The 8,524-nt window shown below is 39.6% G+C and overlaps 1 long non-coding RNA gene across 1 annotated transcript in view; it reads right to left on the bottom strand.

The window, feature by feature from the left end:
- LOC111936134 (uncharacterized) overlaps nucleotides 1-8,524 on the bottom strand; it is a 77,059-nt gene that overhangs the window by 37,269 nt on the left and 31,266 nt on the right. The gene's annotated exons all lie outside the window — the stretch shown is intronic.

Genomic DNA, 8,524 nt, shown 5'->3' with positions numbered 1-8,524 from the left:
AACATCAGTGGCCAGTTCTTATTTACACCTGAGAAAATTACTGTATAGGAAAGCTGAAGAATACTAAGGGTAAAATTTCAGCCATATTAAGGTTAAATAACACCAGAACTTCTACCCTGAAGAAGTTTTTCTGCAAAAACTCCCTCAAAGTTTTGTAAAAATAAAAGTGGTGTGGTTATGACAGTTACATACATCTTAACAGGCAAGAAGTTTGCATAAATGCTTGAGGTTTTGGGCTAGAATCATTTGAAAGTAAGTAACAAAACTGGAACAATTAGTCCCTTTTCTTCCAGATCTCCAAAGTTCAGGCAGTAGTTGGAGAAGATCAGATCTGACCCTTATTTCCACCTTCACAGTGTAAGTTCTAAGTGTACCAAAGAAAACAACACTGCTCTTCATTATGATGTCTTAACAGATCCTTTAAATAACTAATCACATAGATTTCCTAGTGATTTTCCTTTCTATTTCTTTTCCTCAAAATGCCTGTCTTTTTCTTGAACTTTGTCTTTAACTTACCCATAATAAAATAAACACAACTCCTCTTCCCTGGTGCTAGTTTTTAAAATTCTGCAGTTTCAATCTCATACAATTCTCTGGCTTTCAAGCTATCAGCAGAATTTCCCTAGATGTGTACAGCTACAGCTCCAGTATATTTTGTTCTTCATTTGTGTTGGACATGAAATTTTAGTTTGGTGTTATGCATTATGGAGAGTCTGGAAGGGAAGGTTGTTCTCCTTGCACTTGGCCCTGAGGGTTGGCAGCAACACTGCAAAATGACCTTATCCCCAAACCAGATGTTCAAGTTGTTTTAATAATATCTTATGTTTCCTTCACAAAATAAAACAAAAACTCACTGTATCAGAATGTTCCAGTGTTACAGCAATGGGATTTTTGCTGTCTGCATTTTGCCCACCAGATGGTAGCACTGAAATGAAATCAGAACTTTTCTTATCTAAGCAGTTATCACCCTCATAGGTTGGACAAAATTCTTCCTTTGCAGCAGTGGTAGGATTTAATTGCAGGTAATTCCCTGGGGCACCTGTGTCCTACAAGCTTCTGTATTATCTGACACAATACAAACATAAGTAAAATGGTGTAAGATGGGCCCTCTTCTTTCATGGATTAGATGTTATCTCGTTTACTGGCAGTTTATATCCTTATTTTTTTTCTCTTCCATTTCAATTTTGTTTCTCATCATTATTAAAGAGAATAGCAGAAGGAATGTTTTTCACATATTGCCATGGCTAATGTTAGCAAACTTTAAATTCAGTAGAGTTGAAAACAGCATTGATTTTCTATGAAAACCATGTTCTTGATTCAGAGAAGGCTAAAGGCAACCAGAGGACTGCTAAAAACAGAGTGTAATGTGTTGTCTTAGAGAGAAGCTACTTTTTATCTCTCTGTTATCTGCTCTTGTGTCTTATTCATCGACTAAAGATGCTATCCTGGTTCATATTTGTGATAAGAACATTGCTCAGATACTGTGAAGAGTAGTTTCTCTCAGCTCACAAAGGATAACAAGCAGCAATGGAACCATAGGTAACAAAACTTCGACCTGAGATCCTTCAAGCACATCTGTGCATATAAACTTTCAGTTAGAATAGAGCCTTTAAATACATTTAGCAAATTTAAATTCTTACTTTTTGTTTTGGATGCTTCATTCAAGTGTCATCATTAGCAGATTTTCCCAAGACAGGTTTTATTAAAATCATAATGATTTTTTTTTCACCTGACTTAATTCCAAGCTAGTGACTATCTAGTTCAGGCTTAAGCACAGTACTCAAATTCTATGAGGAAAGCAGTGCAAATATTTCCAGTGAGATTTGAATCAGGACCATTTTCTCTTAGGAGGTTTGTTCTTTTCCAGCCTTTTGCTCTGCATAACTGGCCAATAAATCATTGTTTGCAGACCCTTATCTAACACCGTTAAGTTTTAGCAAACGCATTTTTAGTCCACAGGAAGGATTATTGTCTCGCATTTCACCATGAAAACAAGACTCTCACATAGTACTGAAGATGAAGCTGACAACTGTCAACTGCTGCAAGAACAAGTCTTCATGAAGTCTAGCTCTACCAAAATTACTGATTTGCTGCATATCTACAGCCTTGTCTTTTTACCGGCACTGTAGGCTGATGGTGTATCTTTTAAGAGAACTCTTGTACTGTATTTACTTTAGACCTTAGCATTTTGTCTCCTTTGTTGGGGTGGACCTGTCTGAAATTAAAATTCTTGAGAATAAAACACCAAGGAACACGGGAAGTCATGAGTTTTCTGGTAGGATCAACACGAGTCCCTGAGGTTTAAATGCAAATGCCAAAAAAAAAAAAAAAAAAAGCTTAAAAAGCTTAGCAACTGGTTTGGTGGAGAAGACTACAAATGTCTGGTAAGTATCTTGGTCCTATACCATTTGAGGTAGCTGCTGGATTCCTGCCAGGCTTTGAAAGTGAAATGAACCTAGAGTACAGCAGGTTTAAAATATTTTGAATCTGTGCCATCAATCTGGAACTTGAGCAGTATTACTCAGTTTTCCATACTTTCTTTCTGAACCTGGCTGTGCAGTAAGAAAATTTGAAGTGGTTTTCTATAAACCTGGGTGGCTTCATGTTTTTTTATATAGAAACCATCTGAAGTGTTGTTTTCCCTAGGTTTTGACCCCAAACCAGGCAAAAGTTGGTCATTTCAGCTGAATTTCCTTTTGAGGTTTTGGATTCCTTCCAACCTTAAGCTCTCATTCAGGCTGTAGAAGGTTCATATGTGCCTTCTTTGTGAACCTGCTGAGTTTACCCGTCTCACACAGTCAGAGCTCAGAGGTTCTACCAAGAGGTGAAGGGAAAAGATGTACAAGGAGCAAACAGATCAAGCCTCTAGTCACTCAACATACAAAACTTCCATTAATTTTGTTGAGAGAATCATGCAGGGTGCAGATCTAATCACCCCACCCCTTTGTCAGGAAGGGTGATGTCATGGGACAAGTTCCTGTCTCTGATGCAGACTTCCCCCACAGTTTTGGACAAGTCAGCCAGGGTAGAAATCCAGGTGACATAGAAATGAATGGCAAAACTCTTATTGACGTGAGGGCATGATTTCATCTTAATCTACTTGCATTGAAGCCCTTCATCCCTTTTTTTGTCCCAGCCATTTGTGCTATAACCTGAGTAAGTACGAGCCTCTGCACAATACCTAGAATCGTCAGGAGCTGATCTCAGGTGGGGCCTCTCGGTGCTCCTGTCATGCAGATGACAGTCAGTAATAAATGAGAAGCACATGCACTTGACCTGAATGGAAACAGATGGAGAGTACAAGGCCAGAGGATTTCACTGAACAAGATCACTTCACCGCACGCGCCCCATTGTTAAACTCTCCAATGTCCTGCACACATGCAGGATCTTCCTGTAGACTCTCCTTGCTAACAGAGCAAAGCAACACTTCTGGCACAACAGAAGACGGTATTCATTGACAGAGTATTCATATTAAAAGCTGTTTTTAATCAATAATTTCTGTTAGCTGGCTGGCTGGATCTAGTTACAAAGGTACAATTTAGGTAAGCCAGTAAAACAAAACCTTTTTAAAATACATTAATTGTAATTTTATAAAGCATTTTTCATCAATATGTCGACTTTAACTAATGCTAGCAGGAAGTGAAGAAAGACCCAAAAGCTGTGTACTTACTTCCAGGTCTAGTTGTACCTAACATCCAAGTACCTCCATCGGACAATCTGCCAATCTGCAGGTTCAGCGTTTGCACATTTCCCACTAGATTCATGTTGCTTCTAGACTGCATGTTCTGCCTAGAGCAATACTATTCACTACACATGCTTTCACAAGCACAGCCACTACAGAGGATGATAAACAAGTAACACTGTCCACTCCCATGTCTGATATTCTGTCCCAGTGCTTATAAGCACAGAAAAGACCGCACATGCCATCACCTGTACAAATACAGCACTGATATTTTCATCAGTGTAGGCAATGGTCCCAGCATGTCCAGATACAGGTCTAGCTTCAGTTTAGTTCCCCTCCCCACTCCAGACTTATACATGCACTTCTAGTTTTGTAGTTTCCCATTCTTTCATTGCCTGGAGGTGCTTCTACTGTTTTGTGTGTGTCTTGTCTCTTCCCTTTCACATGTTTCTTTCTGAAGCTGTCTAACTCTACCTTTTTCTATCCAAAGGAAGGTGACCTCGTTCTAAGCTAAGGAGCAACTGCATCCTCTCTTTTAAAGAGAAGAAACAATGCACTCTTTGGCTGCATCCATGCTAGTAAACTAAATGTGCTAAGGAATGTTCCCTGGCCCACAGAAACATCTGGCACAGAACAGGCTGCCTCAATCCCATTCACTTCCCTTACCCGCCAAACTGGGGCGAGTGCATCCAAACTGCCTATTGGGAGCTGCCCTTGGCATGCACTAACTCCTGAGCCATATTTGGGAATCATCTAGGACAGTGCTACCTGACCTGGGTCAGAGTGTTGCCAGCATCCATGCTAAAAATTTCATAGCAAAAAGTGGTCTTCAGCTCTCAGGAACATTTCCTGGAATGGCCTAATTTTCTTGAGTCAGTCTAGGCTTGATTCCTGTGCTGTCAGCTAAGCACACACAGACGACACTGTGCACAGTCATATCTTTCTAGTGTCTGCACATCAAATCCTCTAGTGATAGGGATGACTATCAAACCAGCAAAGCCAGAGGTACAACAACATGGACAGGAAGAGGAAGATCAGATTGTCTGCAGTGGAATAAACAAACAACAGAGGAAAATTAAAGGAGAAAAAAATTGTTTCATTGCATGCCTTTCACCCAAAAATACTCCTCTTCACAATTCACTGTTACATATCTCTGAGCTCCCGATTCTTTTCCCATCTCCATGTGTTTTCTGCAGCCCCTGCCACTTCCTCTGTGATCTTTTTTCTTCCCTTCACACCTACTCAAAGCTATTATTTCTGAATCAAATTTGACACACATTTCTCAAATCGTTACTTTTCTTTCCTATGTTATGTTTTTCTGCTTTAAATTCTCCTCTCCTACATATTTTCCCTCCTTCCCCAAAGCTACCAAGAGCTCTTCTGTTGGATTCACTTATTCCTTTGAATTGCTTTCTTTCATTTCCTTGGTCATATATTGTTCAAAATCTAGAATAGTTCTTGGATTTCTTCCTAATCTCACAGTTACTTCTTGCCTTCTCTTGACACACTTTTCCTGTACCCATCCATTAAAATTCAGGATACCACAAAAAAATCCTTCCTGTTTCTTTCATAATCATAACCCAGTTCCATTGACTCTTGTCTCAGTGCCCCTTGACTTTCCATTATCCATTCTCAAATAAAAAACAGTAAGGGAGAACACCTAAGTTATTAAATTATTAGGAGGAGTGGAATAGAGTTTCTTACTCCAATGCCAGTGTGTTCCATCATGATGGGACCACAGCACTGGTGCTTGCCAACTGGGAGGTTAGAAAACATGGTAAACCTTGTGATTTTGCAGTGAGACCTCAGGGAGAGCCTGACTCATGCACAGTTTGACACCTATTTTCACCCAAGACCAGCAGTTATTTGTTATTCCTCTTTGGGGCTCTGCTTCAGATGTCCAGTTAGCATTCATGTTTCATTTGTGTTCAGCCCGCTGGTTGACTGTGGTCCCAGAGGCACTGACTCCTCTGACTGATATTTCACATTAACTGAGGTCTAGAGTCAGTAAAATATTTAAGCTTGTAGCTAAAGATATCTCTGTTCAACAGTGAAACAGCTGTGCAGACAGACCTAAGGTGCCTCAGGCAGGAGTTCATCTGCAGCAGACTGAAGTTCAGCACAGACAAAATGTCTAACCATCTACCCAGGTCCCTACAGCCTCGAATCCTGGTATCAAACCCAGGTGTTTGTGAAGGACCCCAGGCATGTCTACAGGGAAGTTCAACCATTCTTCAACCCTTCAAGGGTTCTTCAACCCTTGGGAGGGTTGAAGAAAATACAGAGCATGCCTATAGCTCTCCAGTCATTGTTGCACAGTGGCAAGATTATCAGTCAAGTTTCAAGTGGTAATTGACAGCATCTGCCAACCTTGGAAAGCTCACAAACAAAAGGGAGGTCCACAAGCAGTCCCAGAAGTCCCACATTTGTTGGGCACAGTGAGTAAGCTCAAGCAGGAATAACTGGTAATATGCTATGGTCTGCAATCTACAGGAAAACAGAACAATCTGATGGTCTGGAAAAAACATTTTGACATTGTTCGTTCATATGTGGCTCGAACTACAAAGCTTTTGTCAAATTTTAAATTAAATTTCAGTTTTTGAGCCCATTCTTTCTCTTTGGACAACATTAATTTTATTCAGCAGAAAATCTAATCCGCGAATTTTCAAGGATTTCTCTATTTGTAACATTGAAGCCTTTTCAAAGCTGAGAAATAAACAAACAAAACCCCCCACAAAACAAAGAAAGAAAATCTTAAAGAAAATTTCAGGAGTGAACAGTCCCTAGACATTAGTCTTTACATGCATTCAGAGGCAAAAGAAAGTAGGGTGCAGGGAGGGAGGAAAAAAAATATTAATAGAAGAACAAAATATTTGTTTCCAATAAAAAAATAGAAGAAAATGTAGAAGGAACTGAAAGCTTTTCCTGAAAGTTCTGGTTTTGGAAAAAAGCCATTTTATATTGAAATGTTTTACTCCAAATATTTTTTCCGTCAGCTCTAGATTAAACTGTTCAAGTTGAACTTTTGCTTCATTAGCTGTTTAGCAGTTTCAGGGCAAATCAACAAGACACAGACAAGTCTTAGTAATCACCCCAAGTATTCTTTTGTGGTCCAAACAACATTTTTTTCTTTGTAGGATTTTACTCCTCCTCTCAATTTTAAGAGCACTTCATAGATTTCATTTGATCTCTCTTGGTCTTTGGGCTCTCAGAAAAAAAATTGTTGGAACTATGTGATAGAAAACTGGGGATTTGGCAAGGAAAACAAACAAAACCAACAACTTTTCACAAGGATACATGCTTTCTGTAGGGGATTTTTTTTCCCAAAAAATATATATTAAAAATGCATCCAATCTTCTGGCCTAAATTCTTTAAAGGAAAAGGATTTCCAACAGAGCTACTGAAATAATTGCAATGGTGAGTTTTTCATTACAAGTTAAAGAATGTGTTTTGCCAATGACAATTTCTGTCATAAGACATGCTTTCTTATTTTTATAAGCAACAGAGTCCCACAGAGATCTGAACACCCTCCATTTCAACTTAACTGGGGGAGAGTTCTCAGTCATGCTACAACTCCAGGCATGTACAGGAACAGCTACTGGCTTAGCACAGACCACGCTTTCTTCGCCAAAGAAGTGACACCAGCACACAATGGAGGGGTGAGCGATTCTGAGAGATCGTAACAGACTCGGAGCAAACCCACTCAAGATAAAGTGCAACACGACTTTCAGAATCATGCAGGTTATGCAAACTGCTGACTGCAAACTCTGCCAGTCTTCTGTTGCATTCACTTTGTCTTGCACTTGTTCTCTACTGTCATTAAAAGTTATGCCAAAGAAAATTTCCAAGGAACCTGGGGAACTGCATGCAATCTGAGGAATTTCAGGGTGGAGTTAAATAATTTAGTTATCAGGGGCTAAGATCTTATGCTTGGCTGGTTGTTCTTACAGAAATGGTACTCGACAAGAATGGAGAGGCCTGAGAAGGTCAACCTACATCCCAATTCCCTCGTTTTCTTCCCCCTCAGCCCCAAAACGCTGTTATTTTGTGATTATTTACTCTTCTCATACCAGTTCATTTTTGCCCAGAGGTAGATACAGCTGTAATACTGCTGTGAGCACAGTGCCTCAGACCTTCTTCCCAGACTTCAGACCAGCCAGGATGGTACTAGTGAAGAGAGCAAAACATCAGTCTTTTCCCTCAGAAAAAAAGTTACAAGCCCCTGCTTATTTTGCAGCTACACAAAAGTGTGAAGAAGTGAGAGTTATTTGCCTTTCTTACTTTATCTTCTCATTTCAAATACCAAATGCTTATGATGTCTCCCACTTGCTTACAGGTCTTTTGGGACTGTAACAACCCAGTGATACACTTCAGTACCCAACATGCAAAAGTCTTTTCTTTATGCCTGTGAGAGAGACCTTCTCTCAAAACTTTGTATTATTATTTTTTTATCAAGGGCATGGAGTTGCTGAGTCCCATCTTCTTGATTTCTTTGCTTGTAGCTAGAAACCTTTTCTGGCTCCCTACCCAGCCAGCCAGCACTTATTCTCTCAACAGCAATAATCACATCCAAATTAGATTTGCTGTTAACATCCCATTTCTTTCAGAAACAGGAAAAATGAAAACATGTATAGGAAAGCTTTTTTTCTTATTTACAGCAACAGGATGTGGGGTTACCATGGGTCATGCAAGCATATGGTGCAAAAGGTGAAAATTTGCTGAGAATGTTTGCTGTTGAGATCAGACAGTAGAAACTGCATTTTCTCCATAAGGGTTTGAGCATTCCTACTGGTAATGACTATCTGTTTCAATTCACACAAAAATTTGATTTTGGGCTGACCA

This window comes from Cyanistes caeruleus, chromosome 4 (genome assembly GCF_971803275.1).
Source record: "Cyanistes caeruleus chromosome 4, bCyaCae1.hap1.1, whole genome shotgun sequence".
Lineage (NCBI taxonomy): Eukaryota > Metazoa > Chordata > Aves > Passeriformes > Paridae > Cyanistes > Cyanistes caeruleus.
Note: the sequence above shows the minus strand (reverse complement) of the source record. Positions and strands in the feature narration are given on the sequence as shown.